Genomic DNA, 22964 nt, shown 5'->3' on the forward strand with positions numbered 1-22964 from the left:
AAGAACAGATCTTTTTACTAGTTACACTTAAAAAAAATTGAAGAACTAATGAAATACACAAAATGCATGAAAGTAAAGATCTCTCTAGCTTTTTGTTCAACTGCATTTGGGTCCCAGCATACAGAATATTATGCTGCTTCATGCAACTTTTCATTGATGCTGCTATAAAGATGGAAAACTCTGCTGAACCACTAACTGCAGAATAGGTAATGTTACAGAAATTACATTCTATTTGACATTGCAGAGTGAGAAAAACAGTTTACTGCATGTCTGCACTATACCTTGTGGCTTAACTTTTGCCACAGTACTGACTTCAGGACAAAGTAGATGGAAATTTTGAAGAAGAACTGCCTACCTGAACACATAGGTAAAAACCAGATATTAACGTTCTGCTAAGTAAAGTGTATTTCATGCACAAAACATTGTGGAAGCACTTCCAGATACACACATAATGCTTACATCCAGTTGAGGGTAGAGGCAGGAAGATAAAACTGTCCCCATTAAAACAAGTGTCTCCACTAAATCAAACCAGCAAGATCCCACATACGGAATGACCATTATTTCACATCCAAATGCATCTTCAATCAGATCACTGCAGTATCTGACGCAGCTAGAGAAAGTTTAGGCTCATAGTAAATGGACTGCAAGTATAAACTCACTGATAATCAGATAAAGAGCAGCACCTCTCACAGATTTAGTGGTGTGAAAGCGATTAGGGGCTCGCCTGCCGCGAGGTGTTCTCCTCTGATATACAACAACCCAACCCAGAGCTAGAGCTCCTCGGGTGGTGGTGGTGGCGGCGGCGGAATAGCCTCGCTCAGGGTCGGGAATGCCCTGCACTCAGGCACCACTTCAGACACCCGGGCCACTCCGGCCAGCAAACAAAGGCGATGAGGGAGGGGAAAGTGATAGAAAAGAGCCCTGAAACCCCGCAGGGGCCGCCAAGCGAAGTCGGGGACCCGGAGGCGGCTCCCCGCGGCCCGACGCCGAGGCCGCGCTCCCCGTCGCCCGCCTGGGTGGACAAACACCCCCTCGCCTCCGGGGCCAGCACCCTCTGCACGCCGGCAAACACTCTGAACAGGGGCGAAACTTGCTCCCTGCCGCCCGCTTCCTGCTCGGCGGCGATTCGAGCCCCAACCGTCCGCACCGCGCTCCCACGGCCTCCCACGGCCGCTCTCCCTCTGCCCGCCCCCGGGGAGACCCCGCGGGAGCCCGGGCCAGGGCTGCCTCCCGCCCCCGGAGACGGCCCTCCGCTAGCGGCGCGGCCTGCACAGGCGCCGCTGCCGGCCAAGGCTCCCTGGCAGCGTCTCCAAGGCCGCCGCTGTCCTCCATGCTCGCTTCCCCCGGCGCCCCCCATGGCCAGAAGAGAGCCACGGCCCCTTCTCCTGCCTCCCGGGCGGCCCGACGCTGGCTCCCCCCGCAGGAGCCAGCGAGAGCGGCTCGACCACGGGCTGCCCGCCTCGGCCCTCGCAGCTCCCTCCCTCCGCGGAAAACGCCAAGCGGGCCCGAGAACCCAGCCCCGCGCCGAGCATCCAGCCCCCTCTTCCCCGCGGCCGACAGCGGGCCCCGGGCCCCATCTCCTCAGCACCGCCCGCCCCCTCCTTCCATCTTCGGAAGCCGCACAACTCCCGGCCGGCGAACGGGAGAGGAGCCATGGCGGGCCTCTGCCTACCTGCGTGCGCCCGGCCAGGCCTTCCCAGGGCCGCCCCGGCCCGCGACTGCGCTACGCGCCACGGGGAGCTCCGTGCCGCAGCCCAGGCTCGGGGGCTGCTCCCGCGGCCGCGGCGGGGCCTGGGCCGCCGTTCCTCCCGTCGGCCACCGGCTCCTCGCAGCCCCGCGCGGTAGGGTGGGCTCGGCTCGAACAATGAGGGCCCCGAACCGGGCAGGGAGGGGCGCAGGGAGAACCAGGCTGGGCGCCGCGCCGCTCCGCTCCGCCACCGCCGCTTAAGTCCTGCCGACCGCCGCCATCACGCTGCCGCTCCGCTCAACCTCCCCCTCCCTCCGTCGGATGGAAACCCCGGGCGTGATGTCAGCCCTGCGCCCTGGGACCGACCGGCAGGAGGAGGAGGAGCCACGGCCGGGGGCGACGGGCAGCGCCGCCGGGCCGCTGAGAGGAGAGGAGAGGAGAGGAGGGGGGGGAAGGCGGGGTGGGCCGGTCGCCGCGCCGGGGCTGTTGCTACCCGTCGCTCGCTCTGCCTCCCGGCCGCACGGAAGGGACCGGCGCGGCGGCTCCCGTCCCCGTGTGAAGGCGCAGGGCGCGGCCCGGCCCGGCGGGGCGCCATGACCCGAGCGGCGTGACGCGGGCCGCCCCGGTACCGGTCTGCGCAGCCTGAGGGATTTTGTGTCTGCTCTGGGGTGTTCGGTGCGAAGTCGCAGCCCGGCGACAAACACGACCGCCATTCTCAGTCTTAACTACGCGGTTACAAGTGGCACCGGGGCGTCTTCGGGAAGGCTGGGCGCGCTGCTGCGGGGAGGACCCTTGTCTCCGTCAGGACTGTCCCCTGGCTGGGAGATGGTCTTCTCCTTCCATTCCAGCCTACTGTTTTCAAAGTGATTAACGCCTCACCTTCGGTATTGCAAAAAAAAACAAAAACAAAAACAAAACCAAAAACAAACCAAAAACAAAACAAAAAACCAAAACAACCTCAAAACACACAAGGCAAAAGTCATGTCAGTTGTGCATCCAAATGTTCCCAGAGTGTCAAAGGAAAGTAGTAGTGGCCAAGTGAAAGTGTGCTGTAAACAATGCAACGCCAGCCCGACCACCACATTGGAAAGAGGAAACAGCTTTTGCCTCCGTTCTCCCATTTCGGAGGAATGCGAACACGGTTGAGCTCTGTCATGCAAAAGGAGGATTGTGGGGTCATTACTCACGGGCATCTGGCACCAGACCTTGGGACATTTATTTGTTTAGCGCCTTGCAAGAGTGAAAGAGGTCAAGATCAGCATGAAAACACAGTTTGCTCATCAACGGAGGGAAGCTTGAAGGAAGCGAGTCACCATGTGGGTATACTCGAGGAAGGTGGTTACCGTAGCTGTCAAATCAATTCAAGCTTGAAGGCTCGTGTTGGCCAGAAGCCAACGCTTGAGCCACAGTCAGTCATCTGGAGACCTCTGGGACCTGTAGCTTACCTAATGGTTGCTCTTCCCAGGTGAGCAAAGCTGGTGGCCTCAGTGTTTAGCGGAGGGTGGGCAGGCAATGCACCCACCACCATTCAGCTGGGATTCTGGGGTTTCCTAGGGCTGTGCCTTCTGCTCTCTGCGCAGGTTGTGAGGTTGGCTGCCACACATAGTGGCTTGCTGCCTGTGGAGCAGCAGAGCATAGATGAGGCATGTACACTAGCCCAGCTTTCAAGCACCATCTGTGGTTAATGGCAGAGAATAATTTTTCCCCCTAGAGTAAAAAAAAAAAATGCACCAATAATTGCTCAGACAAGAAAAGCTTCAAAGTTTACAAGAAGGCTATATTACACTATGTTCCTTATTGAAGCACTTAAGTTTGCCTAAGTCAGTTTAAGGAAAAATATTTTATTGTGATAGGCAAGAGCACTGCAAGAGCAACTGCCTGAAGTTTAAACACAGGACTGTCAAAATGAAAATAACTGTTTTAAATTAAGGTAATTATAACAAAACACACTACCAAGGATAGTTCAGACCCTAATGGAAGAATTTTTGTTACTGCTAGGGATGTGTTAATTTTAAGGAATGAAACAGTAGAAAGCCACTGCCTTGTTCAGCCAGAAGGGAGACGCCTTCTGCAGAAGTTGTGGACTAAAGCAGTTACCTGCAGCAAGCAAGAGATAAGACCAAGTTGATAAGAATTCTGACACATACTAGGTGTTAGGTGTACAAATGATGTGACTTACATAGATGAATAATTTGAGTTACACAGGTAAATAACAAAACAGTTTTCATTGGTTTTTAGAGCTGGTTGGAAAACTCACATAGGTCAATATAGGTATGTAAATACATAATTTACACCTTTCATATGAATATGATCCACAGAACCAGTAAAACCTTTAGTAATGCAACCCCACCTAAATACAAATAAGAGGAAATACATGAATTTAACATCCCTTTTGTCCTGGTTTGAGGTAAAACAGAACCAATTTTCTTTTCAGTAATTTTACTTTTCATTTAAGCCACTTCTAACTCTCTGAAATTAACAGCGTATTTTTCAGACAGTATCCGCTCCTAGCAGATAAGGTCTGATGTTTATGGTGAATACCAAGGAATGGTATGCAGAGACGCTCTTGCTTATACTGCTATATATATTGCTATAACAACCAAGGTCAGCTAACTTTGTTATTTGCCCTGCTGGAGGGTCAGAAGTAGAAAAGCATAGAGAGGTCGCACCTGCAGGGAGGAGCGGTCAGGACAGGTGACCCAAACCTGATCAACAGGATATTCCATCCCATCTGCATCATGCTCAATAAAAAAGCTGAGGGATCAAAGGGGTCAGCCCTCTCTTTTTCAATGGCCAGTGTCTGAGGAGGACTCTGTCTGTTTATCTGCCTTTGATCCTGATCCGTGTGTTCCTGAATCCAGTTCCGGAATCCAGTTCCCATCTCTGAGTCCAGTCTGGGACTTTCCCGGTGCCAGCCAGTGACATGATTGTCATCCTGGGTGTTCCATAATTTTCTTATTAATATCTTTCTTTTTATTATTTTATTATTAAAGTTTCATTAAAGTAGTTCATCCTTCTCTCTTCTTTGTTTCTCCTCCTTCCTACCCCTATGTAAGAAATCATGTATAGAAAATAGTTTTATTCTGCTAGAAAATATCTTTCCAGGCTGCTGCTTTGAGCCATGTGCATGATTTCATTTTGATGATACATGCTGATTTTTAATCTCTAGTAACATCAACAGTAGTAATCAACTTCTGTTAACAAATGAAAGTAAAGTAGTATTCCCATAAGTCGAATAAGTTGGTTTAGCCATTAGTACAGGAATTAACAAAAAATCCCTGTTCTTTCAGGGAAAGAATTGAGGGAGAAAGTCCAGGTTTTCCTTTCACATGGAAAGTACTACTTTGCCTTTTGCATGGTTAGAGTTATTGTTGTGACAGTTTCTACATTTAAATATTGATCACACTGCACATACACTGTTTCCTTTGCAGGTTAAGGCCCCAGATCTTTGGACATTTTAAATATGAGAACAATTTCCTGGCATTCCTCTGAGTGTTTAGGGCCTCTGCACCATTATGAAGATGGTCATATTCTGCAAGATTGTCTGCATGGTAGAAAGGTATGATTGTACTTATATTAAGTATATTTTTAATAGCTTATTTTAGCTACCAAGAGTAAATAACTGTGAGCATATGACAGAATGAACATTAGCATAAATTAATAATCAGACTCAGTGCTAGAGAATTTTACCAACAGTACTATCAAGATTATAAAATTGTTGTCATATATGGTTCCATTTGTGGATACACACAACACTTCTATCCTCTTCACAGTTACATGCAGCCCAGCATGTCAGATGTCCTTGGAGAGCTGCCTTGTGGTTGCTAGAAGGTTCTGGAGCAGGCAACACTGTTTCAGATTAATTAAGTGATATCCACATACTTGCACCTCCTATGAACATCCTTTTCCCAGAAAGGCATTTATGTACAGAGTTACCATAATCCATTACTATCGGGTAGTCTGCTATAAAGTCTTTTTTTTTTTTTTTCCCTCCAGGGCTTCAACACTAGTAGTTTTCATATCCAAATTAATAAGGTAAAACCTACCTCCTTTCCAGTGAGGATCAATCCTTAGCTTTTTTTACAGTTGCATGATATAGTTAGAGGCATGAAATGTCTTTCTGCTTCCTGTCTGTAGCAGATATGCTCGGCTCTGTACTCACTGATATGAATTGTTTCATGAACACAGTTAAAAATACTGGCCCAGACGCAGGGGATAACCTCCATTCCCTAAGTCTTCGAAATATGTCATAAGGTGCTGTTCCCCAGCACACACCCTTTCATTTGTGTTTGAGAAATGAAGGTGGCTCACATTCAGTAACCTTACTTGGAGTCACTGCAACATGAGGTGGGCTTGAGATTCAAGCAGAATAAGTTTCTGTTTCAGTACAATGTGAACTGATCTCCTAATTGCAAACTTGGAAGAAGTCTACATTTTTAGTTATATTTTACTTTGTAGCTTTCTTGGCTTCTTCAGTTTCCTTCATCTAGATTCTTTTGGTGGAGTTTCTCAGCTGCCTTGGAAATCCGCTTTGAAGGTATGGTTTCACAGTGGTTTAAAATAACAGGAGTTGGAGCTGCTGTGATCCTATCTTCTTTTCTGCCATATCAGCCAAAAACTAGCCCCACTCAAAAACCGTATCCTGGGCTGCATCAAAAGAAGCGTGACCAGCAGGTCGAGGGAGGTGATTCTGCCCTTCTACTCCATTCTCCTGAGACCCCACCTGGAGTACTGTGCCCAGCTTTGAAGTCCTCAACACAGGAAGGACATGGACCTGTAGAAACAGGTCCAGCGGAGGGCCACAAAGTTGATCAGAGGGCTGGAGAACCTCTTCTATGAAGACAGGCTGAGGGAGTTGGGTCGTTCAGCCTGGAGAAGAGAAAGTTCCAGGGAGACGTTATAGCAGCCTTCTACTATCTCAAGGATGCCTACAGGAAAGCTGGAGAGGGACTTTTTACAAGGGCACGTAGGGATAGGATAAGAGGTAATGCTTTAAAACTGGAAAAGGGGTAGATTTAGATTAGATCTTAGGAAGAAATTCTTTAGTGTGAGGGTGGTGAGACACTGGAACAGGTTACCCAGAAAAGTTGTGGATGCCCCATCCCTGGAAGTGTTCAAGACCAGGCTGGATAGGGCATTGAGCAACCTGCTCTAGTGGGAGGTGTCCCTGCCCATGGCAGGGCATTGGAACTCGATGATCTTTGAAGTCCCTTCCAACCTAAACCATTCAGTGTTCTGAACTAGGTCACCACACCACTGCACAGGCAGTGACCTTTGTGTGGTAAAATAGTTGCAGCAATTGTTACTTAGAGTTGTTAGAAATTGCTTCAACAATATCTGGAGATCTTTCTCCACATGCCTGCGAGAAAAGGATTTTTCTTTCACAGCAGAACTGGTTTGTATTACATCTTTAACCCGTTCCTTCTGGCATAGTAAAGTATGCATGACATTCCTATCTCAGCAACATTTCACACCATAAGTAATACTGACTTCTGTTACGTGTAGCTTTTAGTCTGTATCAAGCGACAAATATATGTGACACATGACATTTTAAGGACAGCAGGACAGCTTTTCTGTAATAACAGAGAAGCTACCACCCATGGGAATAAGCTGTCTTTTTCTGAAACTGTATTACAGTTTTCTGGCATCTCAGCACGCTTCCAGGTTATGGGTGAGAATATCTATTGTGCCTAAGGTGTCACTACCTTACCCTACCCCTAACCACCTCATTGTTCTTGAGTTGGATTTGTACTTGTAGACAAAACATAATCATTACATGATCCGAGTTATGCAGTTGCACTGTTACGCAATTAGCACAGTCTGTTTCAATGTCTATGTTTTCAGGTTATTTACCTTAATGTATCTTTTTAATAGTGGTAGTGATTCATTTTTGTCATAGTATCTTGCATTAAAGAAAAGGATTATTACTGTTCTTAACATTTAGAAGCTCTCCTAGTCAAAGAAGCATTTTCCTTTTTAAAGCAATGAAGCCTTAAATACTAGATCTAGCAGTCTTTAGCGAGGCAAGATAGGCAGAAGAAATATCCTTAATATTTAACTATGCACTAAGTTATTTTACTGGTTTCTTCCATTTTCTTATCTTCTTTCTAAACAACTCCCCCACCACACTTACTAGTTTAATTTTTCTCTTTCTACTCTTCAATTAATTCTAAAATATGTCCTGAAGAACTCAAAGACCACAATACTAGATATAATACAACAACAAAGATTTTCTTTCTCCTCAGTACGTTACATGCAGCAGGCATAGCCTAGTTTGCCCGCTTTTCATTCATTTTGTACCCTTACAGTTATTCCATTTCATTTTGCATTCTCCCTTCTACTAAGAAGCCATCAATAGTAATTTATGTAGGTAAACTAGTCATTATCCTGCCACTTAAATACTGCATCTTTCTTGCCGCCTTCTTCACTCCTCCTAGCTCTTTTATTTACCACACCCAGAAAGCCCTTCTCCTCCTCACTTGGGCCTCATCTACCAGCCAGCTGCACAATACTAAAGATTGGGGAGATGAAGATTTAGAAGATAACAAAGGTGATAAAAAAATCACTTCTTTCCTAGACATTGCTAAAAGATAAATAAAAGAAAAAGATGTGTGGAAACTGGAATTATGGAAGAAAAAAAAATCCTAGTGGCTAGTTAAATAAATTGACTAGATTTGACCAACTAAGCATAGGTTTTCTAATAATTTAGTTGTAAATTTCTTATATTATTTATGCAATCCCTTAAAAATATATAAGTACATCAGCAAGTAAATTATTTTCAGTTAAAACAAAATATAACAGCTTCAACTGGTACAAATGTATAGATAAATTTTCTTAATTATATGAGTTTAATTAATTTGAGCAACAAAATGATAATTGTCAAGTATGATTCAAGACATTACTTAAACCTCATAGTACAATTAAATAAACTTTTTACAAATTTGTGCCTTGTCTAGACAGAGTATCTGGACGTGATTTGAACATCTGAATAGAAACATTGCTGTATGTTTTGTTGAAAAGATCAAAGAAGTAATTGAAACAGTGGCATTTAAGTGGTTATAAGAAGGCTTTACAGTTAACATCTATCAGGACAGCTGAGAAAAGTTTACAATTTTCTCTAGACTACTGTATTGTTTGGTCTGTCTAAATTGCCATTGATTTGGTAGAGGCATTAATTTTCTCCAAAAGCAGCTGCAGGCCATAGACCTTGCCTGCCTTATAAGCATAGTGTTTGTTAATGTTATCTTCTCAATGTTTAGCTAGAGAAAGTGTAAACTGAGATTGAAGTAAATTTTTTCTTGTTTCTTGGGCAATAACCCTTGGTATTTTCAAGATAAAGACAAACTCCTGACTATTTCTTGCAGAGACAATAGTAGACTGCTTTAGACTATTTTCTGCAGTAGAAGAAAGAAATTAATTCCTGGAGATTTAATCACAGTAAGCACTTATGTGTTTCTGGATAAAAATAATAAATCTAGCATCCAGAGTTAAAGACGACACTTACAGTAATGATCTTTCAAGCCACAAAGAGTCTGACACAAATTGTCAGATGATAGTTTTAAACATGGCTATTTTCTTGTTATCATACCATTTTTATAGTCCTTTTTCTTTGAAGTCAGAATGATCGTATACACAGTCATTCTTTTAGAGTATTTTTTAAATAAATAAGGAACTTTTCTACTGAGAAGAAGAGGAGCTTTTCATGCAGTCAGTTCTAGATTTTTCATTTGTTTAGTCGAGCTTTGGAATCTGATTATGAAAGAAGTAGACTGTTTTCTCTAAATTGACTTTGATATCTTCATTCTGTGGTGATACTGCTAGTCTTTAATTCCCTATAGTTTTGCCGTGTCTGGAAAGGGAAGAACATTTTCTGATATGAATGGAATGTGGATGGCCTTTCTTTGGTATGAATTTATTTATCTTTGACCTATGGTTTCAGTTCTTCCCCTTCTGTTTTCAACACTCTCAGATTGTTCTCCTCATGAATGTGCAATTACAGCTGTTACTGTAATTATTTAATTTTGTAGCCTTAGCCCATGTCCATTTTAGAACCTGATAGTTTTAGGTCTGTGAGGTTTTGGGGGGTTTTGTTTTGTTTTGGGTTGTTTCTTTGGTTGTCTTCTGGTTTGGGTTTTGGTTTGGTGTGGGTTTTTTTTTTTTTTTGGGGGGGGGGGGGGTTGGGGGGTTGGTTTTTTTTTGCAGGGGCAGTTGGAGGGGATATGCTTAGTACATACAAAAGCTGAGAGACTAGAGCTACCAAAGACAGATTTCCTGCTATTTTAATTTGGGAATCTAGTAAAGCCTTCTTTGCTGCTGATGGTAGGAAGTGGTAACTGTTCTAACAATGACCTCTACTAAGTTCTGGTTTATAGCTGTCTATCATACATGTGTATTCAATTATTCTATGAGGTAACTTAAAGAAAACTTTTAAAAGGCGAATTATATACTGTAAATTCTCAGGTGAAATGAACAAGTGTCTGTAAAGATTTATGCCTGAAGTAGCCCATACTTCAACTAGCAGGCTTTTTGGTGCATTACTTGAGGCTGGAGCTAAATACAGTAAAGCCTGATTCTAGATAGGTAGGCAAGATTAATAAAGCTTTTATAAATAGACCAATATCTTTCTAGTATATTAACTCTCACATTGAGGCTATGGTACTATTTGTATTTAACTGGTCTCACTTTTTGAAGTGATTATATTCATAATTAACTGATTCGGTTAAGTGTTCTAAACTTACTTTCTAGTTCTAATTTTAGTTGAAAATTAGCTCATAAATTAAAAATTAACAAATAAATCAGTGGCATATCTAAGTTTTGGCCAAGATGAAAGCAATCAAGAGAAGCTGAAGAAAGGTGGGGAGCAACAGTCAGCTAAATAAAACTAATTTCAAAATATTGTAATCTCCAAGCCTTACTGAGGCTACTTCATTTGCACATGATAATAATCACTGTAAGCAGCCTACTAATACCTCGCCTGCAGTAGTGATTGTGTTTCCTGGTCCTGTACACCAGAGCAGTTCCAATGTGGGTGGCAAACCATTGCTGAGCAACAGCAGCATCTTCAAACTGTTTCCACTTGCCACCATTTTTCCTTTAGGGCAGGCTGTGCCATCCTGCAATGTTTCCTGAGTGCTTCAATTACCCAGAAAAGTATATGGGCTCAGTAGCAGCATCCAAGATGGGACACAGCTTATTTTGACTATCACCTATCACATTGAAAATCAGTATATTTTTTCAAAAGAGCACTTTGGTTATAAAATCATTCAGACTTCAAATGTAAAAAACAGAGCTGGCTATTTTCAGAAGAGACAACGTTATGACTTGAGCACACCAGCTAGCAGTATCATTTTTCTTGTTTATAGGGTGAGAATAGTTACCTTTGTTGCAGGTTCATGCTGTACCAGGCAGTCTCCAAGTAGTAGAAAGAAAAACAAGTGTTCTGGGAACAGCTAACTAAGATCTTTATTTCTGTGAACTTGTATCCTATATACCAACATCTCAATCTCTTTTATTTCCCTAGCCTTTCCCACTCTTCAATACCTCATGTTCCCTTTCACGTTCACTAACTGTGCTGTGCTGTGGGATGAGGGAGGGGTAAGGCAGGAGGAGGCTGATTTGTCTTTGTCGGATACCGGCTGCTAGCAAATATCGGGGCATTCATTTAGATCGCTGTTTATAACCACAGACTCTATATTTTCAGAGCCCCAGCACTTTTGATAGACATGGTTGAACTTGCCAGCTGATTTAAAAAGTTAATGCAGAAGAAAATAGGGAATGAAAAAGTAATTATAGTCAGTGTGACAGTCTGTTTTTTTTTCATTAGGAAGCCCTACTAGAAGAAGAGTGCCAGTAATGTGTGGGAAAGAAACTAGCCAGTCTTTCAAAGACTCTTTCTACTGTTTACTTGCAAAATACCCCCCAAAATCTAACTTTAAAGTTACTTAACTCTCCTCTTCTTAGCTTCTTTTAAAGTTACTTAACTTTGTTGAACAATCAAAAAAATGTCAGCTGCTACATGTAGGCTTAAAGCCATCATAAATTTGTTTAGGAGAGCTCTTACACTATTTCTAGGGTATATTGCCTCTTTCAGGTTTTATAACAGTAATGTCATATAAGTATTGTTCATTTGGCCCCTTTCTTGCTTCTCCTGTTTGCGTGCTGGTGTACCGTGAACTTCTAGTGGTCGTCTTCTTGATCAGTCCTCCCAGATTCAGCTGGCTGGCCAGCTGGCCTGATTGGTAGAGCATTGGGCAGGTACACATGGCAGGTGGAGTGTCACAGCAAAAGGCATGTTACTGGGCAGCCGTCAGGCAATATGCACTTTTGCTTAATGAACTCCAACCATAAGGCATTTCCTGTGCTGTAGACCCTCCTCTGTGACCATCTGTTACTGAGAACCTGCTTTTCATTCGATAAGCTTTATTGTTATGTGACCTTATACATAAAATGCCCATTCTGTGTAGCATGTCACTATGTAGATTTTATAATTCACTGGATGTTAGGAGGCCTAAAGTGATATAACTGTATGCCACTATATTTTGTTCTCACAGGTATTTCAGTCACAAGCCTCTCCTACTCATATCCCAACCTGACATAGTTTACACTACAAACATTTACAAATGCAGATGTTTGGAGCTTCCTCTCAGCGAAACGATGGCTACTCTTACCCATCTATTTTAACAAACCAATATATGTTACACTAGTATAACTATTATACTTGGCCAAAACCTTGAACATTGTGCCTCTTGTGTATTGGAGTAATGCAGTTTTCTCACTAGAGCAACTGAAATCATGTATCGCCTTAGACTTGGGCCAAGTTTTATAAGACAGTGGCCTATTTCTCCTCTCAGTTGTACGAGTATAATGGATAGGTCATGCTAGCAGTTCTACTAACGAGTAGTCTTTTGGTACTTTAGTGCTTTTATGTGTAAATAAGCTTATAAAAAGTAACAGAGTGTTTTCAGTGCTTGAGTCTTCAGTTTAGACTATCTCTGAGAAGAGTGGACAGTTGACTATAATTTGAGCATGCAGAAGATCAGTTCAAAGCTAAGGTTTGTTATTATCGCTACTGCTGATGGAAAAATAGATCAAAGAAATTGAAGGAATCATATGTAATCTCTTTCATTCGGTTACTAACGGGAGGGTAAACAGAAGCTCTGCCTGAAAGAGGAATCATCCTTCTGTACTTAACCATATAACATACAAAACATGCAGAGGCCTATTGAAAAGGCCTGCACTATATGCTGCATAAAACAGTAACAACTGTAGTTACACCTATAACTTGCTCTTTGACATAGAGAGTGGTGAAAAACAATGATTTTGAAGCTGAGAGGAGTTGCAACAAATGTAAAATATATTCATTCCTTCAAAGCATTTGTACTGTTATTAAGAATTTGATCCTCCAAGTTTTCCCATGAGGCAGCATTACCCCAAGTTACAGGTTATAGTAAGAAAATGAAGATTGAAAGTACTTACACAATAAATAAGAACTAAAATGATACAACAGCAGCAGAAGAAAAGAAGTCTACAAAATGTTAATCTGCAGAGACTTTACAGCAAGACACTAAAGGCATAACAATGTCTCAGACTGCATCTATTTTCTCAAGACACTAATTGTATAATTCATTTGCTGCTAATGTTAATAAAAAAAGGCCAGTGGGAACTTCTCACATTTTTGAGGCCTTGTCTGAGACAGTTCATTAACATACTGAAATGTAGATCTCTGTCTTAGGGTCTTTCTGAAGTTGTTGATACTGAGTTTTAATTCTTCTGACAAAAGATTATACAAGTTAATGACTGTAATGCTGAGAACTCACTTTAGCAGGAAGAAACACTTTAGAGACAGGAGTCTGTTAACTGAGGTAGAAGAGCGCTAAGTCAATCCTAAAACACAAAGAAAGGTGAAAAAAATAACTTTGCTGCCAGGCTATCATTTAAGACACTACTGTCCGGTCACAAGAGGCAAGGAAACAGGAAGAGATGGTTTACATCATGCGCTAGAAAATATCAAGCCATATGTGAGAGCAGGAGCAGAAAAGATAAAGTTATGTGAGTTCATGGCAGGTGTGAACTGTAGAGGCAAATTAGAAAGCTTCGTAGACTTACTTAGAAGGTAGCATGGCTAAGGAGAAATTGTAATGTGAATTTTCACATTTTCTTTTTTGTTTGTTTCTTCAATTTTAAGTAAGCAAGTTATTTTATCCTTGTAACTTGGCTGGTAATAAAACGGAATCCTTTTGTCTGACTCCTGTTTCTTCATGGTGACAAATTCTACTATCTGTGGTCAGTTGACCTTGACTGGCTGCCAGATGCCCAGAGCCACTCTCTTACTCCCCCTTGTCAGCAGGATGGGGACAAAATAAGATGAGAAGCTCATGGGTTGAGATAGAGACATCACTTCCTAATTACTGTCTCAGGGGAAATGGACTAGACTGGGGAGACATTAATTTAATTTATTGCCAATTAGAGGTGGAAGGTGAGAAACAAATACTAAATACCTAAACCACCTTCCCTTCACCCTCCCGCTGTTTTGCACTCCTCTATTCCCAACACGTCTACCTCCTCCCACTAAGCAGCGCAGGGGCATGAGGCATGGGAGCTGGGATCAGTCCATAACAGCTCCTCTGCCAGTCCTTCCTCCTCACACTCTTCCCTTGCTCCAGGGTGGGTCCTCCCCACAGGAAGCAGCCTGTCACAAACTGCTCTAACATGGGTTGTCCGTGGGCCACAGTTTCTTCAGGGTAAACCTGCTCCAGCATCGGCTGTCTGTGGGCTGCAGGGAAATAACACTTGCACTAAAGTTTCTCCCGCAGGCTGCAGGGGAATCTCTGCTCCCGCACCTGGAGCACCAGCTCTCCCCTTCACTGATGCTGGTGTCTGCAGGGCTCTTTCACATATTTCTCACTCCTGTTTCTCAGCTGTTGTGTAGCATTTTTTACCATTTCTTAAATATATTTTCCTAAAGGTGGCACCACCTTGGCCAAGGGGCTCAGCTGTGCTCTGCAATAGGTCTGTTGGAGCTGCCCTGCAGTCCACCTCAGCTACCAAAATGTTGCCTTGTAGACCTAATACATGAAGATACTGGGTCACTTTCACAGTGACCAGACCACCAGTATCTCCAAAAAGTTTCATGCTGTGCCCTTACTTGAGCAGCTCAGGCTGCTTGAGAGCTGGTACTCCAAAATTCTGAGTAAGAAGTTTTTTCTGGTGGCTGGCAGTAGCTGGAGATGTGTCCAGGTAACAACGACACTCCCAAGCCTCAAAGGTGGTTTGTGGTGTTTGTTCCAGGGCTGGATAGTCCTTCCAAGCACAGCTCGGGAGGCACAACTCAGTACTGATTTTTGTCCCATGGAGGGCCATGAATTGTGTGTGCACCAAGACGTGGGTTATGCAACAGAGATTTAGCAATTATCTCTTCCTTTTGATGGCTCTAACAAATTCGCTCCTCCATTTCCTGAGGAAGTCCTAGTAAATTGCTAGCTGTGTGGCAAGACTTCGAGTGGTCTGATAATTGGAAACAAGAACACTGTATTGTATTGCAGGAAGTTGCACTCTTATGTCCTTGCATTTACATGTGTAAAATGTAAACAGCTGTGTAGCAGCAGCAGAAAGCAGGAGGTGTGAAGCTGGGTCTGGGCACAAGCTATGCCCAGCCTGTCTTTCCATCAGAGGAGGATGGGAACCCCCTCCATGACTAACAGAACTTCCCGTCCATCTTTAAGGCATACAAGATCTGGAGGGAATTGGCAAGAGGTTTCATCCTCTTTCAAACCTGAATAAGCCTCAGTGTTTGAAATTTAAAACAGTTTTCCAAAAGGGGTGTCAGTAAGGAACCAGGAACATATACATATACATATATTTTATGTATATATTTGTAAGGTTGGACATGTGCTTGCTTTTTTTTTTTTTAGCATGATATTCAAGACAACAACATGAGTCAACTCATGTGTTGGGATGGTGGCAGATCCTGGATTTTTCAAATTAGGCATGCAACATTACTGGACATCTTGTCTAAGTTCCTGCAGTATGGCTCTCTAGGTGCAGAACAGAAGTAAAAGCATTGCTGCATATCAGAGAGATTTCATCAAGCTTAGTCAATTATTATGAAACAAGAAGATGCAATAATATTGTTTGTTAAAGAAAAGCCTCAGTGGAAATTAATACCTTTATACTCATGGCAGGAGCGCATTTGGCCATTCTGTGTTTTTAAATGGGGAACATTCAGAGATTAGGACACCACATATTCCTCTGCATACTGGGTAAAGCAGCAGTGTTGTGTCATTTCAATGTGTGACTGCCTCTAAGAGGCCTTTAATCATTTAAAGAAACTGACAACTTAAAATTTAGGAAGTATCAGATCAAGTATATGTGGACAGCTTTAATCCAATCTTTTAGTCGGGAAGTACATATACAACATATACAAATACAAGAACTAGAAATTCTACAGCAAAAATACCCCTACAGTTTTTGGCATATCCTTTTAAAAAAAGGAGAAAAACCTAGCCCCCAAAACTTTGCTATTGAAGTAACTGATTAAGTAACTGATTTTCTTTTTTTTTATTATTATTTTTTTTATATCCTCATTTTTTTCATTGAAGACGTGGGGAATACAATAACATGGCCAGATTAGTGAACCACACTAAGTGTCTTTATTTAAAATAAACCATTAGTGCTCAATTAATTAGTTCTCCGGATCTGCAGTATATGGTATTGTGATGTCCTGGTTTGAGGACGGCAGTTAATTTTAGTGTCATATGGTATACCAAGCAGTTTGATAACTCCTTAAAAATATATGCTGACATTAAGAAAGCATGTGCATATGTATTCAAAGGGAGAAAACTATCACTTATTCCATAGAGTATAGAATTTTATTCCTGAGCTCCAAAAATGAGATAAATGTTAAGACTAGTGAGGAAGACAGAGTGTCTCAAGATATAAAGAGAAGTATGTGCACTGCCTTGCTTTGGTACACTCTGTTGCTATGAAAAAATTCCAGAGTTGCATTTATGAAAGTGTGAAGATAAATAGTGATTATGAATTGCTTGAAATCATACAGATGTGTGAGGCAGATCTGGCAAGTAAGCAAAACTTTCTTGGATGCAGGAATAGAAATGGATTATGCTTAATGAGATATCCTATAGTAGACAGTAGAGATTTACTGTCAAAATTATGTAAGTGAGGATTTCTCATACTGGTTTTTAAAATAATATCTATTTTAAAACTGTTTTTTTACTCGGTATATCACAGTCATGTGAGATAAGTCAAACCTGAAAAAAGCTTCTTACGACTGATGATTCCAAAACATGAATTCTCCTGTTGGAAAATGAAGATACTGGTTTATAATAGGCAAACCAAGGAATTGAAACAGCTTGTCATAAATGGATATGGATAAATAAATATGTCTTAAAGTAATTTCTCTACTAGGTAAGAAATATTTGCTGTTGCAGTGCTGTGGTTTGGGATTTTTTGTTTGTTTATTTAAATTTTTTTGAATTGTTTTAACAATCAGCACTTCAAAAAAGGCTTAGGGGCCCATGCTTGTAAATGAAAGTGACAGTATGTATGTCTCTACCTTTGTTAGGGAAGCCTGGGTTATAATATGGATATGTGTTGCTTTCTTCAATACACACTAATTATTTCACACCTTTTAAGGACCTAGGATTCTGAAATAATTGTATTATGCTAAAGGGAGCATTTTGGAAAGCTTGCAGAATGATATTAATGCTGGTTCTCTTTTGTATTTCCAAGGCATATCTTCACCAAAAATGAACCAGAATATGATATAGTTTCTTCCCTTTGGAAGAATGCACCCTTGAGTGTCATTGGGGGAGGGGCAAAAAGTTCGAGTAAAGAAGGGAGAGCTAAGAGTAATCAGAAAAGGTAGTAAATCCATTGTTTGGATTTACTCAATTAATTACTCGATTGACATTTAAAATATCAGTTTAATTCTTTGGTCCCTTATTTAGAAATAAGATTTGCACATGCATTTTTCTTGTATGGGAACCTAGACATTAAACTGTTAGATCTAAGTTTCGATAAACTTTTCATATAAGATTTAACCTTTTCATTATGAACTCAGATTTTATCTTAATTTTGGGGTAAAGGAAATCCTAAAAGGTTATTTTTTTCCAAGAAAATTCTTTTCCAATGAGTCAGAATCAGCACATGGGAAGAAAATGAGACATGGACAATAATTAGTGAATACTGCAGACTGCCAAAAGTAGTTAGAGATTTGAGGAAGGATGATATAAAAGCAATCTGAAACTTGCGAGACTTCAACTGCCAGCTAGAATGAATTTTTGTATAAGAAACAGACATGATCACTTCCATGGCTTTGAGGATCATGTTAAAGAACTGAATAGTCATTCTCTGACATATTAAGAGAAGCAGTGCTATCATTTAAAATTTTAGGGAATTGTCTATTTCGTGCTTATATGGAAGCTCTAAGTAAGCATGTGATTGTGACTTCCCAAATTTTCACTTCCAATTTAAATTACTTCCAAGGTGGATTAGTCCCTGTATTGTGTCTTACTTTGTACTGCAAATTATACTGAATTCTGTGGTTTGTACTATCCTGCTGGTCATTCTTAAGAAGAAAACAGGATTATTATAGCGGCTAACTCTGCCCAACAAAAAAAAACCAAATCCATTGGGCAGCAGTTCCACTCTGGGAAGCTGTTGGTAAATTAAAAATAATACATTTTCACTTAGGGGTTCTTGATTATTGTGTAGCTGTTGTGCTAAAGTCTGTCTTCAGTGCATTCTAGTACTTCTCTGTGTGTGCAATCTGTGATGCAGTTGTTAATATATAAAATGTCAAAGTGTGAAGTCATTGCATTAGTAAAAATCAGTAATTAGTAATATTTGAAATGAAAACTCAAACTTCTTTAATACAGTAAATTCTTTAATTTAATTAATTTAATTTAATTAATAAATAAATTAATTAATTAAATTAATTAATTTTCTTCTTACTTCTTCAAGTAACCTGTTCTTCAGTGGAAATTCTACTTGGAAACCAATTCCATGTAGGCAGCTTCTCCGTGTTTTCAAACTCTTTTTCAAGTATGCAACTGATGAGTTTCAGTTTATGAAGTAGTATGAGGGTTTAGTTTTGTCTGACATAGTATTTGCTTTGGAAAACTAGTAAAATTCTGAGAAAAAGAGCACATAATTTACAAATGTTATAAAACAAACTCTAGAAAACCATAGGTGGAGCATTTGTCAAAACTATAACCATGGATGTTCTCCAGTGACAATGTAGTTTTTATTAACTATGAAATTGATACAGTTCTGTAAACTTGGAACAGTTTACACTAGCTCTGCACTACTTTATTTGATAGTAGCTAATTGTTGATAACTACACTACTGTGATCGTGGTCTTCTTTGGTATATATATAATGCCCTCTTTTTCTTTGAGCCTCACTTGTTAGTTGCATTCCTTCCTCTGAGCTATGCATTGTTCATATTGTATTGGAACAACTTAAAAATTTCATGCTAAGATTATGGTTTTGACCTGTTAAATGTGTGAGGTGGTTAACAGCATCCAACACACCAAATTATCACACATATTAAAATAAAACTAAATTTGTAATATTGTTGCAACAGGTAATGCTCAGTGACCAAATAACATTTTTCTGAACAGGGGAACTGAAAAGGGGCATGTTGTCATCAAACCAATTACTTTCACATAATGGGAATAGTTTTTGTAACAGTTTTTACATCTGCCATTTTCACCATTGATGTTATGATTTAAGATACTACTGGTATTCGAACTTTTATTCAAACTAAATGTAGTTATTGGAGAAAATCGTGTTATAAGATGTTCTTATGTTTGTATTCTGAAACTTGATTTTGTCCGATTTGTCAGTGTGCAGTAGATACAGCACAAGTGAGAATCCCACCCGGAACCAGTACAATTATTTAATTGAATCTTCAGTATTCTTTTAAAGTGTAAGTTAGTTTTCCATATCTTTACAGTCTTTAGTCTTTATAATCCTGAAGTAGTTATAATTGACTTGTAATAACAGACAGTTGCTGTTGTATAGAAGGTACTTATTTATATTAAACTAGTATATAGGTCCACTAATTATAAATCACTGCTGATGACTTGCCTTTTGGTGTTTTTTTTTCTCTTTTTCTTTTTTTTTCCCCCAAACAACAGGTCCATTTTCTTAAAATTTCTTTCTTGTAAGTCATCAGGAACTTCCCTATGTGCCTTTGTAAAGGCATTTTTGTTGAATAAGTAGCCCAATGTTTACATTGTGTGTAGCAGGTGCAAGTTGCAGGGCAGGCGTAAGTCCAGGTGAATGTTTTAGGGTCATTGCATATACTATTTCTGCCAAGGTAGAAATTTAACTATCTCCAGTAGGCTTGTGTGAACTGCATCAAGTAGGCGCATGAGGCCCTGTCTTATATGATCTCTGAGTAATTTCCTATATACAAAGTTATTTGGCAGAGTGCATGGTTCTTAGTTGTGAGTACTTACTGCAGGTTCAGGGAACAGAGATCTTCCCAGATGCAAGGTAAAAGACATGAACAAGTGCTTTACCTTTATTAAAATTGTTTATGGGCAAAGTTAACTGCTGAATGAAAGCACAGAGTTGCTAACGGGGTAAAGGACCTTTGTTTCCTTACTCCTTATTACTTCACAACATGCTTGCAAAGTCTTAGATTTTCTAAGATGCAATTCTAGATACAACTTTAAGAACTGTATAAGAAATTTAAACCTTTTTTTTTTTAACTTGAAGGCTTATGGAAAAGTTTGTACTTCTGTATACATGGGAATACATGCTGATCCTGGAGAAGAGAAGGCTCCAGGGAGACCTTATAGCAGCCTTCCAGTATCTGAAGGGAGCCTACAGGAAAGCTGGAGAGAAACTGTTTGTCAGGGGGTGTAGCAATAAAACGAGGGGTAATGTTTTTAAATTGGAAGAGGGGAGATTTAGATTAGATACTAGAAAGAAATTCTTTACTGTGAGGATGATGAGACACTGGAACAGGTTTCTCAGGGAAGTTGTGGGTGCCCCATCCCTGGAAGTGTCCAAGGCCAGGCTGGATGGGGCTTTGAGCAACCTGCTCTAGTGGGAGGTGTCCCTGCCCATGGCAGGGGGGTTGGAACAAGATAATCTTCCAATTCAAACCGTTCTATGATTCTATGAATGAGGTTAAAAATATGAATTTATCAAAATGTCCTGTTACTTTATACCGCTGTTGGAAATAACACAAGTGTAATATTTTTCAATGTTTGTAATATTTTATTATAATTTTATTTAAGTGACAGCTTTCTTTAAATATATGATCAAAACAATTTTTTTTTTTTTTTAAGGAGACACTTATGAATTGATTGAGAACCTGGAAGTCATCAGCTGTCATTAATTGTTTATTTATTAAAATAATTGTCCCATTGCAGGCTTTAAACAAAAGGAGCTACTTAGGACAATGTCTAAATTTTGAGGTACATTCTTCCTGAAGTTTTAATAAAGGCAATCAGTGACAGTTAAGTTGTTACGACAGCTCACAGAAGTTCACATGGAGTGTAGTTCCCTGTCTGAAAGGGAATAGGGAGTTGGTTTTGATGCATTCTTATGATGTGCCCAGGATAATGAAAAATCTTACTGTGCTAAAGTTATTTGCTCATATTCTTCTAAATGGCATGTATTGGTATTTTCAGAAACAAATACAATATTACAGTATAATGTTGATCTGTTAGAATAGGGAGAAAATAATTCAAAGTTTCAGGGAGATAATTTCTAATAAATAGTTCATAATATATATCCTTTTAAGCGGAAGAGTACTAAATATGACATTAATTGTGGTTTAGATAAGTTTTTTAGCTGTGACAGCATGTCTTGCAAAAAGACACTTTGAAGGTAGCCATTTTATTAGGTGGCCAATGGACAGAGTGTCAAAGGCAGAAGTGTGCCAGTGTTGACTAATTTCTTGCTAGTGTCAAACTGGGACTGAATTTCCTGAGTCAGTGGATTTATGGCCACCCTCTCATAGTGCAAGTGTGCCTAGTATCCTCTGCAACAGCCAGAAAGGTTTTTGGCAGACAGGAGAGCAGCATGCTCTTCAGCTGTCATCCAGGTGTGTGTTTTTTGGAGGTGAACCTTCCCTGCTTGTGTCCTAGCAAGAGAATGATACAACGTGAGGATTCAGAATTGTTGTGGTTTGGGCTTAACCAAAGAGACTTAACTGAGAAGTAAAATTACTGAAAAGAAAATTGGTTTTGTTCTACCTTAAAGCAGGACAGAAATGAAGTTACAATGACTGGAAGTTTGATAGATGTGTTTAGAAGGAATATTTAGGAATAGCCACCTGTATAATTTCTTTAAAAAAATGGTTAAGAAGCAAATAAATTATGGTCTATGTATACTCAAGGAAGGGATTTCTGAAAATAGCTACCTTCAGATTCAGCTGGAGGGAAAGCAGCATTTTGAAATCCATTTTTTGGGAGCTGAAATTAGATGTTCAGACTAAAAATGGGGTAGCCTTTTGAAAGCAACTGGAACATAGTTTAAAGGGTTCACATAAAGATTCAAGATGTAGAAGAGCCTATACGTGTGCAAGGTGCCTCACTTGCAAATGTCCCCATGCATTGGTGGGGGGGTTGGACTAGATGATCTCTGAAGGTCCCTTCCAATCCCTACAGTTCTGTGATTCTGAAGATCACATCATTAATTCTTCTGTTTTCTGCTCTATAGTGGTTTAGTGAAGCTGGAAATGTATACAGAAGCACTGGAGTCTGTTCCCACAGTTAGAGATGCTATCTGTGGTAATACAAATATAATACAAAAATCATCTTAAGGATTGCAAAAAGTACAGAAGGGATTTGTCAATAGAAAATACTCTGTGATTAGTGCCACTCTTTCTTTGTATGGCTGAAGACTACAAGTACAGAAGGCTGACTGATGAACTTTATACAGCTTTACTCAAAGCAGTTGTAAGCCAGGCTTAATCCAAGGTCTATGCAAAACATACTGGGCTATTTACATACATTTGCTAGAACAGTGCATGCTATTATTTTTATGAGAAGAGTTGCTTTAATGTCTACCAGTTGATTTAATGACGGCACAACAGAAGTTAAAAAGTGATGGCCTGGTTTCTGTTTTAGCAGGTGATCTTCGAGTGCATAATATTTAAAAGGACAGCTTTCCCATTGCCTGTGTTCACTGCTGAACATCTGTTCTTACCTTGGCATATACACAAATGTAGTAATTATTCCTGATATTACTAATTTTAAAGTATTTGGTACATCAAAACCACTAAGAAATGGAAA

At 40.6% G+C, this 22964-nt stretch overlaps 1 protein-coding gene across 1 annotated transcript in view; it reads right to left on the reverse strand.

Annotated features, from left to right (window-relative positions):
* CHD1 (chromodomain helicase DNA binding protein 1) overlaps positions 1-1833 on the reverse strand; it is a 54799-nt gene extending 52966 nt beyond the window's left edge. Inside the window, exon 1 of the mRNA XM_074166142.1 lies at positions 1673-1833. The gene's annotated coding sequence lies outside the window, so the exon portion shown is untranslated. The remainder of the gene's footprint in view (positions 1-1672) is intronic.
* Positions 1834-22964: the final 21131 nt, after the last annotated feature.

This window comes from Numenius arquata, chromosome Z (genome assembly GCF_964106895.1).
Source record: "Numenius arquata chromosome Z, bNumArq3.hap1.1, whole genome shotgun sequence".
NCBI classification, from domain to species: domain Eukaryota; kingdom Metazoa; phylum Chordata; class Aves; order Charadriiformes; family Scolopacidae; genus Numenius; species Numenius arquata.